The 27323-nt window shown below is 39.6% G+C and overlaps 1 long non-coding RNA gene across 1 annotated transcript in view; it reads right to left on the bottom strand.

Moving 5' to 3' along the window:
• Positions 1-10854: 10854 nt before the first annotated feature.
• The window catches only part of LOC140849887 (uncharacterized), a 34614-nt gene continuing 18145 nt past the window's right edge, over positions 10855-27323 (bottom strand). Inside the window, exon 3 of the long non-coding RNA XR_012132238.1 lies at positions 10855-11399. This is a non-coding gene — a long non-coding RNA (uncharacterized lncRNA). The remainder of the gene's footprint in view (positions 11400-27323) is intronic.

Raw genomic sequence — 27323 nt, 5'->3', positions numbered from 1 at the left:
TATCATGTCATCTGCAAATAGTGACAGTTTAACTTCTTCTTTACCAATCTGGATTCCTTGTATTTGTTTTGTCTAATTGCCATGGCTAGGACCTCCAGTACTATGTTAAATAACAGTGGGGAGAGTGGGCATCCCTGTCTTGTTCCCGATCTCAGAGGAAAAGCTTTCAGCTTCTTGCTGTTCAGTATGATGTTGGCTGTGGGTTTATCATATATGGCCTTTATTATGTTGAGGTACTTGCCCTCTATACCCATTCTGTTGAGAGTTTTTATCATGAATGGATGTTGAATTTTGTCAAATGCTTTTTCAGCATCTATGGAGATGATCATGTGGTTTTTGTCCTTTTTGTTGATGTGGTGTATGATGTTGATGGATTTTCGAATGTTGTACCATCCTTGCATCCCTGGGATGAATCCAACTTGGTCATGGTGTATGATCCTCTTGATGTATTTTTAAATTCGGTTTGCTAATATTTTGTTGAGTATTTTTGCATCTATGTTCATCAGGGATATTGGTCTGTAGTTTTCTTTTTTGGTGGAGTCTTTGCCTGGGTTTGGTATTAGGGTGATGTTGGCTTCATAGAATGAGTTTGGGAGTATTCCCTCCTCTACTATTTTTTGGAAGACTTTAAGGATAATGGGTATTATGTCTTCTCTGTATATCTGATAAAATTCCGAGGTACATCAGTCTGGCCCGGGGGTTTTATTCTTGGGTAGTGTTTTGATTACTGCTTCAATTTCTTTGCTGGTAATTCGTTTGTTTAATTTTTGTTTTTCTTCCTTGGTCAGTCTTGGAAGGTTGTATTTTTCTAGGAAGTTTTCCATTTCTTCTAGGTTATCCAGCTTGTTAGCATATAGGTCTTCATAGCATTCTCTAATAATTCTTTGCATTTCTATGGGGTCTGTTGTGATTTTTTCTTTCTCGTTTCTGATTCTGTTGATGTGTGTTGATTCTATTTTTCTCTTAATATATTTGGCTAGAGGCTTATCTGTCTCATTTATTTTCTCAAAGAACCAGCTCTAGGTTTCATTGATTTTTTCTATTGTTTTATTTTTCTCAATTTTATTTATTTCTTCTCTGATCTTTATTATGTCCCTCCTGCTGACCTTAGGCCTCATTTGTTCTTCTTTTTCCAATTTCGATAATTGTGACATTAGACTATTCATTTGGGTTTGTTCTTCCTTCTTTAAGAATGCCTGGATTGCTATATACTTTCCTCTTAAGACTGCTTTTCCTGTGTCCCACAGAAGTTGGGGCTTTGTGTTGTTGTTGTCATTAATTTCCATATATTGCTGAATCTCCATTTTAATTTGGTCATTGACTATTTAGGTGTGTGTTGTTAAGCCTCCATGTGTTTGTGAGCCTTTTTGCTTTCTTTGTACAATTTATTTCTAGTTTTATACCTCTGTGGTCTGAAAAGTTGGTTGGTAGGATTTCAATCTTTTTTAATTTACCGAGGCTCTTTTTGTGGCCTAGTATGTGGTCTATTCTGGAAAATGTTCCATGTACACTTGAGAAGAATGTGTAACCTGTTGCTTTTGGATGTAGAGTTCTATAGATGTCTGTTAGGTCCATCTGTCCTAGTGTGTTGTTCAGTGCCTCTATGTCCTTATTTTCTGTCTGGTGGATCTATCCCTTGGAGTAAGTGGTGTGTTGAAATCTCCTGGAATGAATGCATTGCATTCTATTTCCTCCTTTAGTTCTGTTAGTATTTGTTTCACATATGCTAGTGCTCCTGTTTTGGGTGCATATATGTTTATAATGATTATATCCTCTTGTTGGATTGAGCCCTTTATCATTATGTAATCTCCTTCTTTATCTCTTGTTCCTTTCTTTGAAGTATATTTTGTCTGATGCTAGTACTGCAGCACCTGCTTTTTTCTCCCTGTTAGCATGAAATATCTTTTTCCATCCCTTGACTTTTAGTCTGTGCATGTCTTTGGGTTTGAGGTGAGTCTCTTGTAAGCAGCGTATACATGGGTCTTGCTTTTTTATCCATTCTGTTATTCTGTGTCTTTTGATTGGTGCATTCAGTCCATTTACATTTAGGGTGATTATTGAAAGATACGTACTTATTGCCATTGCAGGCTGTAGATTCATGGTTACCAGAGGTTTAAGGTTAGCTTCTTTAGTATCTTACTGTCTAACTTAACTCACTTATTGAGCTGTTATGAACACTGTCTGGAGATTCTTTTCTTCTCTCCCTTCTTATTCCTCCCCCTCCATTCTTTATATGTTGGGTGTTTTATTCTGTGCTCTTTTGTGTTTCCTTTAACTGCTTTTGTGGGTAGTTGATTTTATTTTTTACCTTTAGTTAGTATTTGGTTGGTCTGCTTTCTTTGCTGATGTTATTTTCTCTGGTGACATCTGTTTAGCCTTAGGAGTGCTCCCATTTAGAGCAGTCCCAGTAAAATACCCTGTAGAGGTGGTTTGTGGGAGGCAAATTCCCTCAACTCCTGCTTGTGTGGGAATTGTTTAATCCCTCCATATTTAAATGTTAATTGTGCTGGATACAGTATTCTTAGTTCAAGGCCCTTCTGTTTCATTGCATTAAATATATCATGCCATTCTCTTCTGGGCTGTAAGGTTTCTGTTGAGAAGTCTGATGATAGCCTGATGGGTTTTCCTTTGTAGGTGACCTTTTTCCTCTCTTTAGCTGCCTTTAAAACTGTCCTTTTCCTTGATCTTTGCCATTTTATTTATTATGTGTCTTGGTGTTGTCCTCCTTGGTTCCCTACTGTTGTTAGTTCTGTGTACTTCCGTGGTCTGAGCAATTATTTCCTCCCCCAGTTTGGGGAAGTTTTCAGCAATTATTTCTTCAAAGACACTTTCTATCCCTTTTTCTCTCTCTTCTTCTTCTTCTTGTACCCCTATAACATGGATATTATTCCTTTTGGATTGGTCACACAGTTCTCTTAATATTTTTCTTTCCTGGAGATCCTTTTATGTCTCTCTGTGTCAACTTCTCTCTGTTCCTATTCTCTGATTCTATTCCATTAACGGCCTCTTTTACCTCATCCAGTCTGCTCTTACGTCCTTCCTGAGATTGTTTCATTTCTGTAATCTTCCGGACTTCATCCCTTAGCTCTTGCATTTTTCTCTGCAGCTCCATCAGCATGGTTATGACCTTTATTTTGTGTTCTTTTTCAGGAAGATTGGTTAGGTCTATTTCCCCAAACTCCTTCTCAGGGCTTGTCTCTGTTAGTCTGGTCTGGATTAAATTCTTCTGCCTTTTCATGGCGATAGAGGTAGTTGTGGGGAGCTGGTGCATGTGTCTGCTGGAAGAACGTCCCTTCTTGCTAGTTGTGGCCTTCCTCTCCTGGGAGAATAGTGACCCCTAGCGGCTTGTGCTGGGCAGCTGCACACAGCCTGGGTGACTGGTTCTTGCCCAGCCGCTGTGGAAGAAGTTCTGCCGGTTGCTGTGTGTGTGGCCACTGCCGCTATGGTGGAGTCGTGCCGGAGGGGAACCGGCAGGAGGCTGTTTATCACCGTGAGGGGCCTCTGAGCTGCACTGACACCCAGGGGGTTGGGGCGCCTGGAGTTCCCCGGGTTTCCCAGTTACTGGGCTGATTGTGCCAGGGCGCTTCCATCCAGCTGTGAGGCCCCTGTCCCTTTAAGACTTTCAAAGGGCACTCGCTTTTCTTTTGTCCCAGGGGCGCCAGTGTGGGGACTGCTCACAGGTCTTACTGTCCCATTTCCCTAGTACCTAGCACCCCACACACTGTCTGTCTGTGCTCCGGTGCAGATGGCTAGGGCTGGGTATTTAGCAGTCCTGGGTTCCCTCTCCCTCCCCACTCTGACTCCTCTCCTCCCACCAGGAGCTGGGGTGAGGGGCGCTCAGGTACCGCTGGGCCACGGCTTGTATCTTACCCCCTTCGTGAGGTGCTGGGTTCTTGCAGGTGTAGATGTAGTCTGGCTGTTGTCCTGTGTCTTCCGGTCTTTTAGGAATAGTTGTATTTGTTGTATTTTCAAAAATATGTATAGTTTTGGGAGGAGATTTCCGCTGCTCTACTCATGCTGCCATCTTGGCTCCGCCTCTTCTTGGAAAAATTTTACCTTGGATTATCTGAAACATTGTCTCCTGGAGTAATTCCTGCCTCACTGGCAACTCTTTTAGGCTGGAAACAAGTGACCCAGCTCGCTTGCTCTACTTCTAGTCTTTATCCAACTGCCTATGTGACATTGGTACTTGGAATTCTAGTAGGTGTCTCCAACTTCACACAAATCAAAACAATTATCATATATCTTTCTAACACTGCCCCTGCCAACTGCCTTCTTGTCCAAGCCCAGTCTTCCCTAGAACAGTAAATGGCACTATTTTCAACCCAATTAGACAAACCAAATATCTAGAAATTATTCCTTATTCCTCTCTTTCCTTCACTAGCCACATCCAGTTCATTAGCCAACCCCATGCATACCCTACATCCATTTGCTTCTCTCCATCTCCATTACCACCACTCCAAATCATTAGCATCTTTTACATGAAGGACTACAAAAGCCTAAGTGCTTCCACAACTTCCACTCCAACCTCTGTTACCCACGAAGCAATTATAGTGATACTGAAGTGTGAATCAGATCACATCACTCCCCTGCTTAACACCCAAGTACCACCATTTCAAACTGAGAATAAATCCAACCACCATTGCACAGGTTGACAAAGTCTTACATGCCTAGCTCCCGGTTGCCTCTCAGACTTTTTTCCTTCTTGCTTACTAAATTCCAGTCACATTAGCCTAGCTGTTACTCCAATAAGTAACCTCTTTCCCACTTTTCATTTCACATTAGCTGTCCCCACTGTCTAGAAGTCACTGTCTTATAATTCAGATTTGTTTACATGTCATTTCCTCACAGGAGACATTTCCTATGAACCCAATCTAAGGTGGCTACCCAAGTCACTCTCATCACATCATCATAGTTTATTTCTGCACATATATGACATTATTACTCCAATATTTTAATATTTTTGGTGTCATTAATCTACAGTTAGATGAGGAACATTATGTTTACTAGACTCCCCCCATCACCAAGTTCCCGCCACATACCTGATTGCAGTCACTGTCCATCAGCATAAGATGTTGTAGAATCACTACCTGTTCTCTCTATGCTCTACAGACTTCCCTGTGCCCTGCCCCCCCCCACATTATGCATGCTAATTGTAATGCCCCCTTTCTTTTTCCCCGCCCTTATCCCTCCCCACCCATCCTCCCCAGTCCCTTTCCCTTTGGTAACTGTTAGTCCATTCTTGGGTTCTGTGATTCTGCTGTTGTTTTGTTCCTTCAGTATTTTCTTTGTTCTTATACTCCACAGATGAGTGAAGTCATTTGATACTTGTCTTTCTCCACCTGGCTTATTTCACTGAGCATAATACCCTCTAGCTCCTTCCATGTTGCTGCAAATGGTAGGATTTATTTTCTTCTTATGGCTGAATAATATTCCATTGTGTATATGTACATCTTTATCCATTCATCTAGTGATGGGCACTTAGGTTACTTCCATTTCTTGGCTATTGTAAATAGTGCTGCGATAAACATAGGGGTGCATATGTCTTTTTCAAACTGGGCTGCTGCATTCTTAGGGTAAATTCCTAAAAGTGGAATTCCTGGGTCAAATGGTATTTCTATTTGTTTTTTGAGGAGTCTACATATTGCTTTCTACAATGGTTGAACTAATTTACATTCCCACCAGCAGTGTAGGAGGGTTCCCCTTTCTCCACAACCTTGCCAACATTTGTTTTTGTTTGTCTTTTGGATGGTGGCGATCCTTACTGGTGTGAGGTGATATCTCATTGTGGTTTTAATTTGCATTTCTCTGATGACTAGTGATGTGGAGCATCTTTTCATGTGTCTGTTAGCCATCTGAATTTCTTCTTTGGAGAACTCTCTGTTCAGCTCCTCTGACCATTTTTTGATTGGATTATTTGCTTTTTGTTTGTTGAGGTGCATGAGCTCTTTATATATTTTGGATGTCAACCCTTTTTTGGATCTGTCATTTATGAATATATTCTCCCATACTGTAGGATGCCTTTTTGTTCTATTGATGGTGTCCTTTGCTGTACAGAAGCTTTTCAGTTTGATGTAGTCCCACTTGTTCATTTTTGCTTTTGTTTCCCTTTCCCAGGAAGATATGTTCATGAAGAAGTCACTCTTGTTTATGTCCAAGAAATTTTTGCCTATGTTTTCATCTAAGAGTTTTGTGATTTCATGGCTTACATTCAGATCTTTGATCCATTTCAGATTTACTTTTGTATATGGGGTTAGACAATGATCCAGTTTCATTCTCTTACATATAGTTGTCCAGTTTTGCCAGCACCATCTGTTGAAGAGACTGTCATTTCCCCATTGTATGTCCATGGCTCCTTTTATCATATATTAATTGACCATATATGTTTGGGTTAATATCTAAACTCTATATTGTGTTCCACTGGTCTGTGGCTCTGTTCTTGTGCCAGTACCAAATTGTCTTGATTACTGTGGCTTTGTAGTAGAGCTTGAAGTTGGGTAGTGAGTCCCCCCTGCTTTATTCTTCCTTCTCAGGATTGCTTTGGCTATTTGGGTTCTCTTGTGATTCCATATGAATTTTAAAACTATTTGTTTCAGTTTGGTGAAGAATGCTGTTGGTATTTTGATAAGCATTGCATTGAATCTGTAGATTGCTTTGGGCAGGATGGCCATTTTGACAATTTTAATTCTTCCTAGCCAAGAGCATGGGATGAATTTCCATTTGTTAGTGTCCTCTTTAATTTCTCTTAAGAGTGTCTTGTAGTTTTCAGTGTATAGGTCTTTCACTTCCTTGGTTTAGGTTTATTCCTAGGTATTTTATTCTTTTTGATGCAATTGTGAATGGAATTGTTTTCCTGATTTCTCTTTCTGTTAGTTCATCGTTAGTGTATAGGAAAGGAACAGATTTCTGTGTATTAACAACAAAGTTCTGCAACTTTGTTGAATTCAGATATCACAATATTTAAATTTTTTAATTTGTGGTTTTCAGTTTCCCATGCCAGAAGATGAAATTAAATGCATCCAAATTGGAAAAGAAGTAAAACTATATTCACATATGACATGTTGTTTTATATATGGGAAATCTTAAGAAATCCACTAAAAACCTATTAGAACTTATAACTCAATTCAGTTAAGATTTCAGGATACAAGATCAATATACAAAAATCAATATATTTCAATATGCTAACAATGAAAAATGTGAAAATGCAATTAACAGTTTCCTCTACAATAACATAAAAATACTCTACTTAAAAAAGAAATGTATAATATATATTCTTAAAAATATATCACTGAAAGAAATTTTAAAAGGCTGAAATAAATGGAAGGACATCTCATGTTCATAGATCAGAAGATTCAATATTATTAAGTTGGCAGTACTCTTCAACTTGATACATAGATTTGTATCAGAATCCTAGCAGGCATCTTTGTAGAAATCGACAAGATGATCCTAAAATTCAAATAGCCAAGGGATCCAGAACAGCCAAAACAATTTTGAAAAAGAACAAAGAAGATTCACACTTTGTAGTACTTATTACAAAGCTACAGTAGACAAGACAGTGTAGTCCTAGCATAAGGATAGACAAATAGATCAATAGAACAAACTGCGAATCCAGAAATAAGCCTATGTATCTATGGTCAACTGATTTTCAACAAATGTGCCAAGACCACTCAGTGGGGAATGTCTTTTCTATAAATGGTGCTAGGACAACTGGATAGCCTTATGCAAAAGAATGAAGTTGGACCTTTACATTACACCATGTACAAAAAATTGATCAGAGACTTATATGTAATAGCCAAAACTATAAAACTTTAAGAATAAAACATAAAGGTAAATCTTCCCGACCTTGGATTTGGCAGTAGATACTTAGATCTGATACTAAAAACAGAAGCAATAAAAAGTAAATAAATAAAAGGGAAAAAAAGATCTCACTAAAACTGAAAACATTTGTGCTTCAACAGATACAATCTAGAAAGTGATGAGACTGCCTACAGAATGGGAGAAAATGTTCAAAAATCATATGTCTTATAAGGGACTTAATCCAGAGCATAGGAAAAACTCTTACAGCATTAAAAAAGACAACTCTGCTTTTAAACGGTAAAGGATGTGAATCGACATTTCTCCAAGGAAGACATATAAATGGTCAATAGCACTTGTAAAGATGCTCAACATGATTAGCCATCAGGAAAATGCATATCAAAACCACAATGAGATATGTCACACCCAGTAGAATGACTAAAACCAAAAAGCTTCCTAATAACATATTCCCAAGAATATGATGAAATTGGAACCCTCACTAACTGCTGGTGAGAATGTAAAATGGTGCAGCCACTTTGAAAAGCAGACTGGCCGTTCCTCAAGAAAATTAAACACTGAGTTAACATTTACTTACCAATTTTTCCTAACAGATATATCATTTTCTACCTAGTGTCTTTCTGTATTTACCCATATGCATATATCCATGCACAGGACAGTATTATTTGCTTTTTCTACCGTTGGAGAAACTGAGACCCACCCCGCCCATGACAACTTGTCTGAAGGTAACAGAAAAGAATGATCTAAGCATTGTGCTCTTGATTACAGTATTGCTGTGTTAAATGAGGTGATATATACATGGAAGGCACTTAAAATGGTGCCTGACATATAGTATACAATAAGTGCTCAAAAATATTAGGTATTAGTATCAGAACACTTTTAGAAATAAATAAATAGTGCTTATTCCCACTTTTTGACCTTGGTTCACATTGTTCTCAACCTACAATACTTTCCTTTTATTTTGTTACCCATCAACATTTCTGTCTTCAAGTCCCTGCTCAGGTCCCACCTCCTCAGTGAATCCGTGGATCTCTCTCTTCTGAATTATATTGCACTTATGGTATTGTCACAGTTTAACAGTGAGGTCTTTTAATTTGTTTGCTGATCTTGATTCTCCAGCCAACTCTTATAATCTATTAGTAACATTATGTAGATATATAGGTTATGACATGTGTAAAATATTTAAAACAAACATGACAGTGTTTATACTTGTTCATTTTGAGTGGTGGGTACAGCTGTTGATTGTTTTAGACCCTCTGTTTGTCTAGTTAATACATTTTCCCAAACTGAAGAAAAAAGTTGACCAGAAGCTACTGGCCATTAAAATTATGAGAATTTCAAAAATAAAATTAAGAGAAAGTAAAGCTTCAGTACGAAATGTAGGTAACTGTCAATTATTTCACATTAAGAACAAATACTTGAGGTGATCTCTGAAATGCATTCATGTCTAACCATTAACAGTCATATGATAACATAGCCATATATACTCAGGGAAGAAAGCTGTCTTCTTTCCCAGTAAGCAGTAGAACTGAGTATTTGTTAAGTGACATCCAACTATGGCCAACAAATCATTGTAAAAGGTTTTCTGACAGGTTTTAGTGGGGCCTAGAGTTTGTATTTTTTTAAAGGTAACCAGCTGATTCTATTGTGCGGATGGGTTGAGAACCATATTGCTCTGTGACATGCTATGTTTAAATGACTAGTACTGTAAACCTCAGCTAGAAGTGTGTTCAGGAGCATTTTTTTAAAATCAGGAAAGCATAGATTTTGACATCAGAGTGCTGCCATAAGATGGCACTTAAAGTGCAAGGAAATTGTAGCTTAAATTAGATGAAAAGTTAAGCTTTATGCTTAGCCTCCCTTACCAAGTGTACATATACATATTGTTTGTAGAAGGAAACAGTGGAAAAGGAGAAATTATAGCTATAAAACAAGGAATCCTAGAAAGCAAGTGAGAAAAAAAGCAGAAAGTGAACAGGAACACCACTTTCAAAGTTTAAATTTGCTGCCCTTCATCACTACCAGAATTGCCTATTAAAGCCATGCTTTTGTATATTTATTCTGTAGGTTCTGTGAGCATTTAGAAATCTCTAATATTTCTGAAAAATTGAGAGGGAAAGTGTTTAAATAGTCTGAGCAATCCAAAATAAGTGATGGGAAATGAATTAATGCAAATTCTTAAAATAATGAAATGTTTTTCCTTTTAGTAAATATTTAACTTAGCAAAACTACATCCTCTAAATGAGTAAGATGAGGTCCAGATAACCTACCCTGCTAAACTCTGCACTGTCCTTGCTGCAGTTATCTGAACCTGCTGCCCTGGTCCTCCTATCCATTTAGGTAGATACACAAAGACACAGAAAAATATTGGACAGATTGACACCAATATGTTAGTAGAGGTTAATTCCAGGGTGGGCCAGGAAAGTTAGAATTATAGATGCTTATTTTCATTTTTGCTTGTCTGTATTTGCTTATTAAAGATTAAATGTTTCAAGAAGACAGAAAAGAAGAAGATAATACAATAAACATCCAGGTATCCACCACCCATTATTTGGAAATAATAGCATGATTTATATTTTTTATAAGAAATGAAACATTCCACATAACCTTCACTGTTCCTGTTTCCAACTCTTCCTTTCCCAGAAGTAAACACTTCCCTGAACTTGATGTTTTTGTGCTCAAGCATGTTGTTATACTTTTAGTACATATATTATGTATCCACAGTATATTATTTAAATTTTATATAATGGAATCATGCTGTATATCTCCTTATGTGATTTTTTTAGACTATAAATTTTGTTTTTGAAATTTAACATTTTGAGACAGCTTAAGCTTATTTTAGCTGCTCTACAGTAATTCTAATAAATGAATCTACCAAAATACATTCATCCATTTCCTGTTAGTGGGCCTTGAGGTTATTTGTAGTTTTTTTTTCTTAAAATAACACTGCAGTAAAATTTTTTTATCTTTATCTGTGTGTACATGAGTTGAAGGGTATGCATATTGTCAATTTGACTAACCTTTCCAAACTTTTCTCCACAGTTGTTGTACTAGCTTAGACTCCTTCCAGCACTATATGAGTCCTTTGTTGTTCTTCTTCCTCACTAGCAATTAGGGTTATCATTCAGGATAGTTAAATGATCCCGCAATAACCAACAACTACAAAATCTCAGTGACATAATTCAAAAGTTAGCTGCTGCTCATGCTTCAAGTACTTCGTGGGTCTTCAGTGAAGTTTTGTCTGTGTAGTCCTCAGAGACCTGGGTTGACGGAGGTGCCATCCTGATTGAAGCTTCGGTGGGACATGGTAAAAAACTAAAAGGCTTGCCCTCAAGCTGTTAGAGTTTCTGCACAGAAGTGACACACACTTCTCTCATGTGGGACTCAAGTGAGCAAGCGTGGTTCAGGAGCCGTGGGAGCCCGCACTTTCTGTCCCAGGTGCTCTGGAAGTGGTTGGAGAATGGTTGTGAATCTGTTTGTGGCTGGACGCCAAGACTTGTGGAAGAAAGCCTGGTATGTTTGTTTTATAACAGGAGTTCAGCAGCCCAATAGAAAAAAAGGCAGAGGACTGGAGAGCAGAGAGTCCACTGGAAAAAAAGTACAATAGACTTTAAACATACAATAGGATGCTTGGCATCCGTTGTAACAAGAGAAGGCAAATTAGAACTACACTGACATCCTATTTTTTACCCAGTTTGACGAACATTGAAACATTTGGCCATATACGCTAAATAGGAAGATGTGGGAAAACAGGCTGCTCTCTCACAGGGATGATAGGAGAGCTGAATGTTGCAACCCTTAGTGGTTATCAAAATCACACAATCCATTTATACTTTGATCCAGCAACCCCACTTTTGGGAATTTTTCCTATAATATACTTACTTACATATGAAATGATATATGAGGTTGTTGATTGTAATAGCATAAGACTGGAAAGTAAGTATCCAGAGCACTGACTTTTAAAATAATGGTACATATGCATGATGGAGAATTATGCTGCTGTGAAAAATAATGAGGAGCTTCCCTGTGTACTGACATGGAAAGATCTCCAGGATGTCTTGCTAAGTCAAAAAAGGCCAGGTCCAGAACAGCATATAAAGTATGCCTTTTGTGTAGGAAAGGACAATAAGATTATATGATCCTTTGTTTCCCATAAACTCTTAAGATACAAAAAAAAACTAATAAGCATGGCTTCCTGAGGGATAGAGGGAAGGACAGACAGAGACAGGGTGAGAGATTTCTCAATGTATATATTATAATACATTGCTTTTTGAACCATATGAATTTATCCATTAAAAACAAAAGTAAATAAAATAGTGACTTTTTTAAAATTCAGAAATGTGCTGTATAAAAAATGAAAGATATCCCATAATATTTCACCTTTTAAAGGTAACTACTATTAATTGGTTATGTTCTTATACCATCTTACTTGCTTTAGTCTTAAAAGCATTTTTAAAAAGTTAATTATCATTTGTAGTATTCACATGCTTCAGAAATATGAAGGACAGGTCTGTTACATTTTTTAATTTACTCATCATTTCTTTTGATTAGTCATTTGGATAATCAATTGATTAGTCATTTGGATCTGTTGATTAGTCAACTGTGTGATGTGCCTATTCAAGTATTTTACCCACTTTCTACTGGGTTGTCTTTTTCTTATTTATTGATGAACACTTTCTAGCTTATCTTTTCACTTTAATGAAATGTTTTGATCAACAGAAGGTCTTAATTTTAATGAGGCCCAATTACCGATTTTTTTGCTATCATTAATCTACAATTACATGAAGAACACTATGTGTACTAGGTTCCCCCCTTCACCAAGTCCCCCCCACATACCCATTCACAGTCACTGTCCATCAACATAGTAAGATGCTGTAAAATCATGACTTGTCTTTTCTGTGTTGCACAGCCCTCCCCGTGCCCCGCCCCCACACTATACATGTTAATCGTAATGCCCCTTTCTTTTTTCCCACCCTTATCCCTACCTTCCCACCCGTCCTCCCCAGTCCCTTTCCCTTTGGTAACTGTTAGTCCATTCTTGGGTTCTGTGCTTCTGCTGCTGTTTTGTTCCTTCAGTTTTCTTTTGTTCTTATACTCTACATATGAGTGAAATCATTTGGTACTTGTCTTTCTGGTAGGATCTGTTTTCTTCTTATGGCTGAATAATATTCCATTGTGTATATGTACCACATCTTCTTTATCCATTCATCTACTGATGGACATTTAGGTTGCTTCCATATCTTGGCTATTGTAAATAGTGCAGCGATAAACATAGGAGTGCATCTGTCTTTTTCAAACTGGACTGCTGCATTCTTAGGGTAAATTCCTAGAAGTGGAATTCCTGGGTCAAATGGTATTTCTATTTTGAGCATTTTGAGGAACCTCCATACTGCTTTCCACAATGGTTGATGGTGGGTTTACATTCCCACCATCAGTGTAGGAGGGTTCCCCTTTCTCCACAACCTCATCAACATTTGTTGTTGTTTGTCTTTTGGATGGTAGCCATCCTTACTGGTGTGAGATGATATCTCATAGTGGTTTTAATTTGCATTTCTCTGATGCCAAGCAATGTGGAGCATCTTTTCATGTGTCTGTCTGTTGGCTATCTGAATTTCTTCATTGTACAACTGTCTATTCAGCTCCTCTGCCCATTTTTTAATTGAATTATTTGCTTTTTGTTTGTTGAGGTGTGTGAACTCTTTATATATTTTGGATGTCAACCCTTTATGGGATCTGTCATTTATGAATATATTCTCCAATACTGTAGGATACCTTTTTGTTCTATTGATGGTGTCCTTTGTTGTACAGAAGCTTTTCAGTTTGATATAGTCCCACTTGTTCATTTTTGCTTTTGTTTCCCTTGCCTGGGGAGATATGTTCAAGAAGAGGTCACTCATGTTTATGTCTAAGAGATTTTTGCCTATGTTTTTTTCTAAGAGTTTTATGGTTTCATGACTTACATTCAAGTCTTTGATCCATTTCGAATTTACTTTTGTGTATGGGGTTAGACAGTGATCCAGTTTCATTCTCTTACATGTAGCTGTCCAGTTTTGCCAGCACCATCTGTTGAAGAGACTGTCATTTCCCCATTGTATGTCCATTGCCCCTTTATTGAACATTAGTTGACCATATATGTTTGGGTTAATGTTTGGAGTCTCTATTCTGTTCCATTGGTCTGTGGCTCTGTTCCTGTGTGAGTACCAAATTGTCTTGATTACTGTGGCTTTGTAGTAGAGCTTGAAGTTGGGGAGTGAGATCCCCCCACCCACCCCCACTTTATTCTTCCTTCTCAGGATTGCTTTAGCTATTTGGGGTCTTTGGTGTTTCCATATGAATTTTTGAACTATTTGTTCCAGTTCATTGAAGAATGCTGTTGGTAGTTTGATAGGGATTGCATCAAATCTGTGTATTGCTTTGGGCAGGATGGCCATTTTGACAATATTAATTCTTCATAGCCAGGAGCATGGTATGAGTTTCCATTTGTTAGTGACCTCTTTAATTTCTCTTAAGAGTGTCTTGTAGTTTTCAGGGTATAGGTCTTTCACTTCCTTGGTTAGGTTTATTCCTAGGTATTTTATTCTTTTTGATGCTATATTGTCAATGGAATTGTCTTCCTGATTTCTCTTTCTATTAGTTTATTGTTAGTGTATACGAAAGCCACAGATTTCTGTGTGTTAATTTTGTATCCTGCAACTTTGCTGAATTCCGATATTAGCTCTAGTAGTTTCGGAGTGGTGTCTTTATGGTTTTTATGTACAATATCATATCATATGCAAATAGTGACAGTTTGACCTCTTCTTTACCAATCTGGATTCCTTGTATTTCTTTGTTTTGTCTAATTGCTGTGGCTAGGACCTCCAGTACTATGTTGAATAACAGTGGGGAGAGTGGGCATCCCTGTCTTGTTCCCGATTGCAGAGGAAAAGCTTTCAGTTTTTCGGTGTTCAGTATGATGTTGGCTGTGGGTTTATCATATATGGCCTTTATTATGTTGAGGTACTTGCCCTCTATACCCATTTTGTTGAGAGTTTTTATCATGAATGGGTGTTGAATTTTGTCAAATGCTTTTTCAGCATCTGTGGAGATGATCATGTGGTTTTTGTCCCTCTTTTTATTGATGTGGTGGATGATGTTGATGGATATTCAAATGTTGTACCATCCTTGCATCCCTGGGATGAATCCCACTTGGTCGTGGTGTATGATCCTTCTGATGTATTTTTGAATTCGGTTTGCTAATATTTTGTTGAGTATTTTTGCATCTACGTTCATCAGGGATATTGGTCTGTAGTTTTCTTTTTTGGTGGGGTCTTTGCCTGGTTTTGGTATTAGGGTGATGTTGGCTTCATAGAATGAGTTTGGGAGTATTCCCTCCTCTACTATTTTTTGGAAGACTTTAAGGATAATGGGTATTATGTCTTCTCTGTATGTCTGATAAAATTCCGAGGTAAATCCATCTGGCCCGGAGGTTTTGTTATTTTTTTTTTTTCTCTCTTATTATTCCATTTTATTTCTTTTCTTTTCTTTTTTTTTTTTTTTTTGAGAGGGCATCTCTCATATTTATTGATCAAATGGTTGTTAACAACAATAAAATTCAGTATAGGGGGGGTCAATGCTCAATGTACAATCATTAATCCATCTCAAGCCTAATTCTCGTCAGTCTCCAATCTTCTGAAGCATAACGAACAAGTTCTTACATGGTGAACGAATTCTTACAGAGTGAATAAATTCTTACATGGTGAACAGTACAAGGGCATTCATCACAGAAACTTTCGGTTTTGATCATGCAATATGACCTATAAACCATCAGGTCAAAGATGAATATTCATTTGATTTTTGTACTTGATTTATATGTTGATCCCACATTTCTCCTATTATTATTATTATTTTTATTTTTAATAAAATGCTGAAGTGGTAGGTAGATGCAAGATAAAGGTAGAAAACATAGTTTAGTGCTGTAAGAAGGCAAATGTAGATGATCAGATGATCAGGTGTGTGCCTATGGACTAAGTATTAATCCAGGCTAGACAAGGGCAGCAAGACATCCACGGATGCAGAAGATTTCTCTCAAAGCAGGGGGGGTGAGGTTCTGAGCCTCACCTCTGTTGATCCCCAAATTCTCACCTGATGGCCCCCCTGCGACTGTGCCTGTCTTAGGTTGTTCCTCCCTTGAGGAATCTTACCCGTCTCTGGCTAACCAGTCATCTTCCAGGGCCATACAGGGAAATGTAAAGTTGGTAAGTGAGAGAGAAGCCATATTGTTTGCAAAGGTTAGCTTTTTACTTCTTTGCAGATTTATGCCCTGTGGCTTCTATGCCCAGCACTTGTCTCGAGGTATCTTTACCACCTGGAGGAATTATGATACTCGGTAAATTCGATATGAGGCACGAATTCTATTTAAGGTTTGTAATTAGGAAGGAAGAAGAAAAGCTATAGATGTAGCATATGAAGGAAACTTGGGAGGATTGATTATTTCTTTGACATATCTTCTTGTATAGTACCTTAAGTATGTATAGGTTTTAAACTACTAACTAATTTGCACACACATATTAACATAATAGGAATACGGTGACATAAACAAAGCAAATCTATAATTACCAGCCATCTCCAGTGAAGCCAAGAAAACCATTTAGGCACCCTAGGCATTTGTGAAAATTTATCTATGATATGATGGATATTTTCCAACTGTACTTGAACCATCAGACAAATTAAAGCAGCCCATTTCTGGGATCTGTTCACATCCCATATGTTCTTTTAACCATAGATAGTCTATAGTCATGAGATTTTGGGGTGCTACAACTTGCACCCCTCCCAACTCCTGGTTGAGTTCCAACAGTACAGATCCAGTCAAATTCGTTGTCTCACTGTATGCACATGCCAGCCTAGACATCTCCCTCCTCCTTCTTATGGCAAGTCCAGGAGACAGTGGGCTGGATGCAGCCACAACCGCAGCATCGTCCGGATCCCTGTGGAGGCTTTTTGATGATCATCCCCCGGCACGAGTCCTCCAGAGAGTGCTGATGCCGGAAGCTCCTCCTCATATCATATCTTAGTTCATTTTCTGGGTATCCAAGCTAGGCCTTGATCTTCTGCGTAGAAACAAACAGACCCTTTGCCCACACTTTGACATGCCCTCTATACCACTGAGCAGAACTCATTGGAGGTCAGCACACAGTAACTGCTTTTTTTTTTTTTTTTAATTAAGATAAAGGAATATTATCAGAAAAGAGTACCTCCATAGCTGATCATCTGACACCCTTTAAGTGATCAACATTAAGGATATTTAAAGCATGCATTGATCTTTGATTTACCAATAGTTTTATCCTGTTAAGGAGTAATCCCCCTTTTCTTTCTTTCTTTCTTTTTTTTTTTAAATTTTTAATCTACACTTACCTGAAGAATACTATGTTTACTATGCTCTCCCCTATATCAGGTCCCCCCTAACAACCACATTACGGTTACTGTCCATCAGCTTAGCAAAATGTGGTAGAGTCACTACTTGTCCTCTCTGTGTTGTGCAGCCCACCCTCCCCTTTCTCCCTCCCCCCCATGCATGCTAATCTTAATACCCCCCTTCTTCTTCCCCCCCCCTTATCCCTCCCTGCCCACCCATCCTCCCCAGTTCCTTTCCCTTTGGTACCTGTTAGTCCATTTTTGGGTTCTGTAATTCTGCTGCTGTTTTGTTCCTTCAGTTTTTCCTTTGTTCCTATACTCCTCAGATGAGTGAAATCATTTGGTATTTCTCTTTCTCCGCTTGGCTTATTTCACTGAGCATAATACTCTCCAGCTCCATCCATGTTGCTGCAAATGGTTGGATTTTTCCACTTCTTATGGCTGAGTAGTATTCCATTGTGTATATGTACCACATCTTCTTTATCCATTCATCTACAGATGGACATTTAGGTTGCTTCCAATTCTTGGCTATTGTAAATAGTGCTGCGATAAACATAGGAGTGCATCTGTCTTTCTCAAACTTGATTGCTGCGTTCTTAGGGTAAATTCCTAGGAGTGGAATTCCTGGGTCAAATGGTAGGTCTGTTTTGAGCATTTTGATGCACCTCCATACTGCTTTCCACAATGGTTGAACTAATTTACATTCCCACCAGCAGTGTAGGAGGGTTCCCCTTTCTCCACAGCCTCGCCAACATTTGTTGTTGTTTGTCTTTTGGATGGCAGCTATCCTTACTGGTGTGAGGTGATACCTCATTGTAGTTTTAATTTGCATTTCTCTGATAATTAGCGATGTGGAGCATCTTTTCATGTGTCTCTTGGCCATCTGTATTTCTTTTTTGGAGAACTGTCTGTTCAGTTCCTCTGCCCATTTTTTAATTGGGTTATTTGTTTTTTGTTTGTTGAGGCGTGTGAGCTCTTTATATATTCTGGACGTCAAGCCTTTATCAGATCTGTCATTTTCAAATATATTCTCCCATACTGTAGGGTTCCTTTTTGTTCTATTGATGGTGTCTTTTGCTGTACAGAAGCTTTTCAGCTTAATGTAGTCCCACTTGCTCATTTTTGCTGTTGTTTTCCTTGCCCGGGGAGATATGTTCAAGAAGAGATCACTCATGTTTATGTCTAAGAGGTTTTTGCCTATGTTTTTTTCCAAGAGTTTAATGGTTTCGTGACTTACATTCAGGTCTTTGATCCATTTTGAGTTTACCTTTGTATATGGGGTTAGACAATGGTCCAGTTTCATTCTCCTACATGTAGCTGTCCAGTTTTGCCAGCACCATCTGTTGAAGAGACTGTCATTTTGCCATTGTATGTCCATGGCTCCTTTATCAAATATTAATTGACCATATATGTTTGGGTTAATTTCTGGGGTCTCTAATCTGTTCCACTGGTCTGTGGCTCTGTTCTTGTGCCAGTACCAAATTGTCTTGATTACTATGGCTTTGTAGTAGAGCTTGAAGTTGGGGAGTGAGATCCCCCCTACTTTATTCTTCTTTTTCAGGATTGCTTTGGCTATTCGGGGTCTTTGGTGTTTCCATATGAATTTTTGAATTATTTGTTCCAATTCATTGAAGAATGTTGCTGGTAATTTGAGAGGGATTGCATCAAATTTGTATATTGCTTTCGGCAGGATAGCCATTTTGACGATATTAATTCTTCCTAGCCATGAGCATGGGATGAGTTTCCATTTATTAGTGTCCCCTTTAATTTCTCTTAAGAGTGACTTGTAGTTTTCAGAGTATAAGTCTTTCACTTCTTTGGTTAGGTTTATTCCTAGGTATTTTATTCTTTTTGATGCAATGGTGAATGGAATTGTTTTCCTGATATCTCTTTCTATTGATTCGTTGTTAGTGTATAGGAAAGCTACAGATTTCTGTGTGTTGATTTTGTATCCTGCAACTTTGCTGTATTCCGATATCAGTTCTAGTAGTTTTGGAGTGGAGTCTTTAGGGTTTTTTATGTACAGTATCATATCATCTGCAAATAGTGACAGTTTAACTTCTTCTTTACCAATCTGGATTCCTTGTATTTCTTTGTTTTGTCTGATTGCCATGGCTAGGACCTCCAGTACTATGTTAAATAACAGTGGGGAGAGTGGGCATCCCTGTCTGGTTCCCGATCTCAGTGGAAATGCTTTCAGCTTCTCGCTGTTCAGTATAATGCTGGCTGTGGGTTTGTCATATATGGCCTTTATTATGTTGAGGTACTTGCCCTCTATTCCCATTTTGCTGAGAGTTTTTATCATGAATGGATGTTGAATTTTGTCAAATGCTTTTTCAGCATCTATGGAGATGATCATGTGGTTTTTGTCTTTCTTTTTGTTGATGTGGTGGATGATGTTGATGGATTTTCGAATGTTGTACCATCCTTGCATCCCTGGGATGAACCCCACTTGGTCATGGTGTATGATCCTTTTGATATACTGTTGAATTCTGTTTGCTAATATTTTATTGAGTATTTTTGCATCTACATTCATCAGGGATATTGGTCTGTAATTTTCTTTTTTGGTGGGGTCTTTTCCTGGTTTTGGTATTAGGGTGATGTTGGCTTCATAGAATGAGTTTGGGAGTATTCCCTCTTCTTCTATTTTGTGGAACACTTTAAGGAGAATGGGTATTATGGCTTCTCTGTGTGTCTGATAAAATTCTGAGGTAAATCCGTCCGGCCCCGGGGTTTTGTTCTTGGGTAGTTTTTTGATTACTGTTTCAATTTCTTTGCTTGTAATTGGTTTGTTTAACTTTTGTGTTTCTTCCTTGGTCAGTCTTGGGAGGTTGTATTTTTCTAGGAAGTTGTCCATTTCTTCTAGGTTTTCCAGCTTGTTGGCATATAGGTTTTCATAGTAGTCTTTAATAATTCTTTGTATTTCTGTGGAGTCTGTCGTGATTTTTCCATTCTCATTTCTGATTATGTTGATTTGTGTTGACTCTCTTTTTCTCTTAATAAGTTGGGCTAGAGGCTTATCTATTTTGTTTATTTTCTCAAAGAACCAGCTCTTGGTTTCGTTGATTTTTGCTATTGTTTTATTCTTCTCAATTTTGTTTATTTCTTCTCTGATCTTTATTATGTCCCTCCTTCTGCTGACTTTAGGCCTCATTTGTTCTTCTTTTTCCAGTTTTAATAATTGTGATGTTAGACTATTCATTTGGGATTGTTCTTCCTTCTTCAAGTGTGCCTGGATTGCTATATACTTTCCTCTTAAGACTGCTTTCGCTGCATCCCACAGAAGTTGGGGCTTAGTATTGTTGTTGTCATTTGTTTCTATATATTCCTTGATCTCTATTTTGATTTGTTCATTGATCCATTGATTATTTAGTAGCATGTTGTTAAGCCTCCATGTGTTTGTGAGCCTTTTTGTTTTCTTTGTAGAATTTATTTCTACTTTCATACCTTTGTGGTCTGAAAAATTGGTTGGTAGAATTTCAATATTGTGGAATTTACTGAGGCTCTTTTTGTGAGCTAGTATGTGGTCTATTCTGGAGAATGTTCCATGTGCACTTGAGAAGAATGTATATCCTGTTGCTTTTGGATGTAAAGTTCTATAGATGTCTATTAGGTCCATCTGTTCTAGTGTGTTGTTCAGTGCCTGTGTGTCTTTACTTATTTTCTGCCCGGTGGATCTATCCTTTGGGGTGAGTGGTGTGTTGAAGTCTCCTACAATGAATGCATTGCAGTCTATTTCCCTCTTTAGTTCTGTTAGTATGTGCTTCACATATGCTGGTGCTCCTGTATTGGGTGCATATATATTTAGAATGGTTATATCCTCTTGTTGGACTAAGCCCTTTATCATTATGTCGTGTCCTTCTTTATCTCTTGTTACTTTCTTTGTTTTGAAGTCTATTTTGTCTGATATTAGTACTGCAACCCCTGCTTTCTTCTCACTGTTGTTTGCCTGAAATATGTTTTTCCATCCCTTGACTTTTAGTCTATGCTTATCTTTGGGTTTAAGGTGAGTTTCTTGTAAGCAGCATATAGATGGGTCTTGCTTTTTTATCCATTCTATTACTCTATGTCTTTTGATTGGTGCATTAAGTCCATTTACATTTAGGGTGACTATTGAAAGATATGTACTTATTGCCATTGCAGGCTTTAGATTCGTGGTTACCAAAGGTTCAAGGTTAGCTTCTTTAGTATCTTACTGCCTAACTTAGCTCGCTTATTGAGCTGTTATATACACTGTCTGGAGAGTCTTTTCTTCTCTCCCTTCTTATTCCTCCTCCTCCATTCTTCATATGTTGTGTGTTTTGTTCTGTGCTCTTTTTAGGGGTGCTCCCATCTAGAGCAGTCCCTGTAGGATGCCCTGTAGAGGTGGTTTGTGGGAAGCAAATTCCCTCAGCTTTTGCTTGTCTGGGAATTGTTTGATCCCACCATCATATTTAAATGATAGTCGTGCTGGATACAGTATCCTTGGTTCAAGGCCCTTCTGTTTCATTGCATTAAGTATATCATGCCATTCTCTTCTGGCCTGTAGGGTTTCTGTTGAGAAGTCTGATGTTAGCCTGATTGGTTTTCCTTTATAGGTGACCTTTTTCTCTCTAGCTGCCTTTAAAACTCTTTCCTTGTCCTTGATCCTTGCCATTTTAATTATTATGTGTCTTGGTGTTGTCCTCCTTGGATCCTTTCTGTTGGGGGTTCTGTATAATTCCATGGTCTGTTCGATTATTTCCTCCCCCAGTTTGGGGAAGTTTTCAGCAATTATTTCTTCAAAGACACTTTCTATCCCTTTTCCTCTTTCTTCCTCTTCTAGTATCCCTATAATACGAATGTTTTTCCTTTTGTATTGGTCACATATTTCTCTTAGTGTTGTTTCATTCCTGGAGATCCTTTTATCTCTCTCTATGTCAGCTTCTATACGTTCCTGTTCTCTGGCTTCTATTCCTTCAATGGCCTCTTGCATCTTATCCATTCTGCTTATAAATCCTTCCAGGGATTGTTTCACTTCTGTGATCTCTTTCCTGACATCTGTGATCTCCTTCCGGACTTCATCCCACTGCTCTTGCATTTTTCTCTGCATCTCATCCCATTGCTCTTGCATTTTTTTCTGCATCTCTGTCAGCATGTTCATGATTTTTATTTTGAATTCTTTTTCAGGAGGACTAGTTAGGTCTGTCTCCTTCTCAGGTGTTGTCTCTGTGATCTTTGTCTGCCTGTAGTTTTGCCTTTTCATGGTGATAGAGATAGTTTGCAGAGCTGGTACAAGTGACCGCTGGAAGAGCTTCCCTTCTTGTTGGTTTGTAGCCTTTTCCTGGGAGAATAGCGACCTCTAGTGGCTTGTGCTGGGCAGCTGTGCGCAGACAGGGCTTCTGCTTCCTGCCCAGTTGCTTTGGGGTTTATCTCCGCTGTTGCTGTGGGCTTGGCCTGGCTGGGGCTGTTCCTCCAAAATGGTGGAGCCCCGTTGGAGGGGGAGCAGCCAGGAGACTATTTATCTCCGTAAGGGGCCTCTGTGCTCCCTGCTGCCCAGGGGGTTAGAGTGCCCAGAGATCCCCAGATTCCCTGCTTCTGGTCTAAGTGACCTGTCCTGCCCCTTTAAGATTTCCAAAAAGCACTTTCCAAACCAAAACAACAACAGCAACAATGAGAGAGGGAACAGAAAGAAAGAGAAAAAAAAAAGGAAAAAAAAGGAAAAAACAAGCGATTTTTTTTTTTTTTTTTTTTTTGTCCTCAGGTGCCGGTTCCAGGCACCCGCTCACTGGTCCTGCTGCCCTGTCTCCCTAGCACCAGGGTCCCTGTCCTTTCAAGGCTTCCAAAAAGCACCCACCCACCGGTCCCGCAGGGAAGGAACGCTCAATATTCTTTGTCCTCAGGCACTGGTCCCACGCACCCGCTCACCAGTCCCGCCGCCCTGCCTCCCTAGCACCGGGGTCCCTGTCCCTTCAAGGCTTCCAAAAAGCACTCGGCAAAAAGAGAGAAAAAAAAGGGGAAAAACGCGCAATTTCTTCCATCCTCAGGTGCTGGTCTCAGGCACCCACCCACCGGTCCCACAGGGAAAAATGCGGGATATTCTTTGTCCTCAGGTGCCGGTCCCAGGCACCCGCTCACCAGTCCCGCCGCCCTGCCTCCCTAGCACCGGGGTCCCTGTCCCTTTTAGGCTTCCAAAAAGCACTCGCAGAAAAGAGAAAAAAAAAAGGGGAAAAACGCGCGATTTCCTCTGTCCTCAAGTGCCGGTCTCAGGCACCCGCCCACCGGTCCCGCAGGGAAAAACGGGGGATATTCTTTGTCCTCAGGCGCCGGTCCCAGCCACCCGCTCACCAGTCCCGCCACCGTGCCTCCCTAGCACTGGGGTCCCCGTCCCTTCAAGGCTTCCAAAAAGCGCTCGCCAAAAAGAGAAAAAAAAAAAAGGGGAAAAACACGCGACCTCCTCTGTCCTCAGGCACCGGTCTCAGGCACCCGCCCCCAGGTCTCGCAGGGAGAAACGCGGGATATTCTTTGTCCTCCGGCGCCGTTCCCAGGCACCTCCTCACCGGTCCCGCCACCCTGCCTCCCCAGCAACGGGGGCCCGTCCCTCTAAGGCTTCCAAAAAGCGCTCGCCAAAAAAAAAAAAAAAAAAACCGCTCCAGTTTCTCTCCACCCGCCGGGAGCCGGGGGGGAGGGGCGCTCGGGTCCCGCCGGGCTGGGGCTTGTATCTTACCCCCTTCACAAGGCGCTGGGTTCTTGCAGGTGTGGATGTGGTCTGGATGTTGTCCTGTGTCCTGTGGTCTCTATTTTAGGAAGATTTTTCTTTGTTATATTTTCATAGCTCTATGTGTTTTTGGGAGGAGATTTCCACTGCTCTACTCACGCCGCCATCTTGGCTCCGCCCCGGTTTTGTTATTTGATAGTGTTTTGATTACTGCTTCAATTTCGTTGCTGGTAATTGGTCTGTTTAGATTTTCTGTTTCTTTCTGGGTCAGTCTTGGAAGGTTGTATTTTTCTAGGAAGTTGTCCATTTCTCCTAGGTTTCTTAGCTTGTTGGCATATAGGTTTTCATAGTACTCTCTAATAATTCTTTGTATTTCTGTGGGATCCATCGTGATTTTTCCTTTCTCATTTCTGATTCTGTTGATGTGTGTTGATTCTCTTCTTCTCTTAATAAGTCTGGCTAGAGGCTTATCTATTTTATTTATTTTCTCGAAGAACCAGCTCTAGGTTTCATTGATTTTTTCTATTGTTTTATTCTTCTCAATTTTATTTACTTCTTCTCTGATCTTTATTATGTCCCTCCTTCTGCTGACTTCAGGCCTCATTTGTTCTTCTTTTTCCAATTTCAATAATTATGACAGTAAACTATTCATTTGGGATTGTTCTTCCTTCTTTAAATATGCCTGGATTGGTATTTACTTTCCTCTTAAGACTGCTTTTGCTGCGTCCCACAGAAGTTGGGGCTTTGTGTTGTTGTTGTCATTTGTTTCCATGTATTGCTGGATCTCCATTTTAATTTGGTCATTGATCCATTGATTATTTAGGAGCATGTTGTTAAGCCTCCATGTGTTTGTGAGCCTTTTTGCTTTCTTTGTACAATTTATTTCTAGTTTTATACCTTTGTGGTCTGAAAAGTTGGTTGGTAGGATTTCAATCTTTTTTAATTTACTGAGGCTCTTTTTGTGGCCTAGTATGTGGTCTATTCTGGAGAATGTTCCATGTGCACTTGAGATGAATGTGTATGCTGTTGCTCTTGGATGTAGAGTTCTGTAGATGTCTATTAGGTCCATCTGTTCTACTGTGTTGTTCAGTGCCTCTGTGTCCTTACTTATTTCCTATCTGGTGGATCTGTCCTTTGGAGTGAGTGGTGTGTTGAAGTCTCCCAAAATGAATGCATTGCATTCTATTTCCTCCTTTAATTCTGTTAGTATTTGTTTCACATATGTTGGTGCTCCTGTATCGGGTGCATATATATTTATAATGATTATATCCTCTTGTTGGACTGAGCCCTTTATCGTTATGTAATGTCCTTCTTTATCTCTTGTTACTTTCTTTGTTTTGAAGTCTACTTTGTCTGATACTAGTACTGCAGCACCTGCTTTTTTCTCCCTGTTGTGTGCATGAAATATCTTTTTCCATCCCTTCACTTTTCATCTGTGCATATCTTTGGGTTTGAAGTGAGTCTCTTGTAAGCAGCATATACATGGGTCTTGCTTTTTTATGCATTCTATTACTCTGTATCTTTTGATTGGTGCATTTAGTCCATTAACATTTAGGGTGATTATTGAAAGATATGTACTTATTGCCATTACATGGTTTAAGTTTGTGGTTGCCAAAGGTTCAAGGTTAGCTTCTTTACTATTTTACTGTCTAACTTAACTTGCTTATTGAGCTATTATAAACACTGTCTGGTGATTCTTTTCTTCTCTCCCTTCTTATTCCTCCTCCTCCATTCTTCATATGTTGTGTGTTTTGTTCTGTGCTCTTTTTAGGAATGCTCCCATCTAGAGCAGTCCCTCTAAGATACCCTGTAAAGGTGGTTTGTGGGAGCCAAATTCCCTCAACTTTTGCTTGTCTGGGAATTGTTTAATCCCTCCTTCATATTTAAATGATAATTGTGCTGGATACAGTCTTCTTGGTTCAAGGCCCTTCTGTTTCATTGCATTAAATATATCATGCCATTCTCTTCTGGCCTGTAAGGTTTCTGTTGAGAAGTCTGATGATAGCCTGATGGGTTTTCCTTTGTAGGTGACCTTTTTTTTTCTTTCTGGTTGCCTTTAATACTCTGTCCTTGTCTTTCATCTTTACCATTTTAATTATTATGTGTCTTGGTGTTGTCCTCCTTGGGTCCCTTGTCATGGGAGTTCTGTGTGCTTCCGTGGTTGAGAAGCCATTTCCTCCCCCAGTTAGGGGAAGTTTTCAGCAATTATTTCTTCAAAGACATTTTCTATCTGTTTTTCTCTCTCTTCTTCTTCTGGTACTCCTATAATGTGAATATCATTCCATTTAATTGGTCACACAGTTCTCTTAATATTCTTTCATTCCTGGAGATCCTTTTATCTCTCTCTGCATCGGCCTCTCTGCGTTCCTGTTCTCTGATTTCTAGTCCATTAATGGTCTGTTGCATCTCGTCTATTCTGCTTAGAAGTCCTTCCAGCAATTGTTGTATTTCTGTATTCTCCCTCCTTAATTCTTGCATATTTCTCTGCAAGTCCATCAGCATGGTCATGACTTTTATTTGGAATTCTTTTTCAGGAAGATTGGTTATATCTATCTCCCCAGATTCCTTCTCAGAGGAGGATGTGGAGGATGTCTGGGATAGTCTGGTCTGGATCAAATTTTTCTGCCTTTTCATGTCGATAGATGCAGTGATATGCTGTTGGCTCGTCTGTCAGCTGGGAGAACCAAGACCCTTTCCGCTTGCTCCTGGCCTTTCTTTCCTGGGACAATGGTGACCCCTAGCAGCTTGTGTTGGGCAGTTGAGTGTAGACTGGGTCTTTGATTCTGGTCCAGCTGCTATGGAGGAAGCTCCCTTGCTCTGAACGTGGCCAGCCTCAGGCTGCTGCTCTGCTATGGCAGGGCCACGCCGTAGGAGGAATGGGCAGGGGGCTGTTTATCACCATGAGGGGTCTCAGATCTGTGCTGCTGCACAGGGGATTAGGGCTCCCGGAGTTCCCCGGGACTCCCAGCTGCTGGGCTAAGTATCCCGGGATGCTTCCATCCAGCTGTGGAGTCCCTGCCCCTTTAAGACTTTCTAAAAGCACTCACTTTTCTTTGTCCTATGGGACCCGCTCGCAGGTTTTACTGTCCTGTTTCACTAGTTTCCCACCCTCCTCGCACTGTATGTCTGCGGTCTGGTGCGGATGGCTAAGGCTGGGTGTTCAGCAGTCCTGGGCTCCCTGTTCCTCCCCACTCCAACTTCTTTCCTCCCACTGGAAGCTGGGGTGAGGGGCGCTTGGGTCTCGCCAGGCCGAAGCTTGTATCTTACCCCCTTCATGAGGGGCTGGGTTCTCGCAGGTGTGGATGTAGTCTGGCTGTTGTCCTGTATCTTCTGGTCTCTCTTTTAGGAATAGTTGTATTTGTTGTATTTTCAAAAATATATATGTTTTTTTGGGAGGAGATTCCCACTGTCCTACTCACACCACCATCTTGGCTCCACCTGCAGC

This window comes from Manis javanica, chromosome 1, assembly GCF_040802235.1.
Source record: "Manis javanica isolate MJ-LG chromosome 1, MJ_LKY, whole genome shotgun sequence".
NCBI classification, from domain to species: Eukaryota; Metazoa; Chordata; class Mammalia; order Pholidota; family Manidae; genus Manis; species Manis javanica.
Note: the sequence above shows the minus strand (reverse complement) of the source record. Positions and strands in the feature narration are given on the sequence as shown.